A 1,281-nucleotide genomic window follows, 5' to 3' on the forward strand; every position below is an offset into this window, starting at 1 on the left:
TTTTTTGGTTTTTGTTTGCGGAGCTTAGGGGTCACTGAGGTCAGCTTACAGCTTTGTTTTTTGTGGGTCCGAAAGAGCTTTCTCCTAAGGCGACGATTGTCTGACTGCAGCTGAGCGATCGCAATGTCGTGTTCTTTGATTTTGGCTTCTAACCACTCGTTGGTATGAGGAGCGTCACTAACATTGGGTTTGAAGTAATTTGATATCTGCTTTTGTTTGCGAGCTGATGAGGCTCGTTTCTTGGGAGTTTTGTTGACTTTGAGAGGCTGTTTCTTTGGGACCGTATGTTTCCTGTGCACGGTTGGGACTGCAGGTTTGAAGATGAATTCAGGGTTGGATGTATCACCCCCCGGCCAGTCGAAAAGGTGGAACTGATGGTTCTCGGCAATCAAGGACTCCATATAAACAACACGTTCGTCGCTCGTCTCATTCCCCCAGGAAGGTGCATTTTCAGCTAGTGGTATTAGTGGTGTTACGCGGAGCTGCCAAACTTTTTTGAATTAGTCATTTTGGAAAGTAAATAAGTAAACTTTGGGAAGCAATTTTTGTTGCACTGACCTGTGTGTCTGCCTCTACGGTGAGGAAATCTTCAAGGTGAATTGAGCCATGTGGTGGGAGATGTCCTTCGTCCAGATCCAGCAAAGTCAAGTTGTAGTATGGGGCTGGTATCTTGGTGGCAAGGAGTGGAATCGCTTTCATGGCTACGAGCTGGAGCGCTAGAGCAAATCCCGTGAGCCTGTAGGTTGTCTGTTTGAGAACCTGAGCTAGTGCGCCGACGGGGTCTGTAGCATCTGTAGGCGGTTTCATGCAGGTAATTGTTTTGAGAAACGATTCATGGCCCCATGGGAATTTGAGGAACGAGTCGAGGTTGTCAACCATATGAACGTAGTGCAGAGTAGGCTTTGCAACTTGTTTGTGAGCGATGAGTACTCCGTCGACGATCATGATAAGGGCGAGGCGTATCCGCTTGTCTGATGGCAAGGTTTTGTCAGTCTCTAGCATGTGTCCAATGTCAGCAATAGTAACTTGAGAATCATGGCTAATTAGTTTCTGCTAGAGAGGGTCCTTAGCAGGGTTTCTGACTTTGAAGGAAGGGGCCTCGTAGCTAGCGGGGAAAGGATCACAAGGGAGACCTGTTACCGTGTGAAATTCAGCAAGAGAGAAGCGGAATGGAGATCCAGCAACTACTGGCCAGAGGGTATACTCCTGAAGAGACACAACCTGTCTGCACAACAGGCTGTGGAGAAGTTTGTGCGAGACAGGGGACTGGCGAGCAGGGAT

The sequence above is a fragment of the Brassica oleracea genome, chromosome C5 (genome assembly GCF_000695525.1).
Source record: "Brassica oleracea var. oleracea cultivar TO1000 chromosome C5, BOL, whole genome shotgun sequence".
Lineage (NCBI taxonomy): Eukaryota > Viridiplantae > Streptophyta > Magnoliopsida > Brassicales > Brassicaceae > Brassica > Brassica oleracea.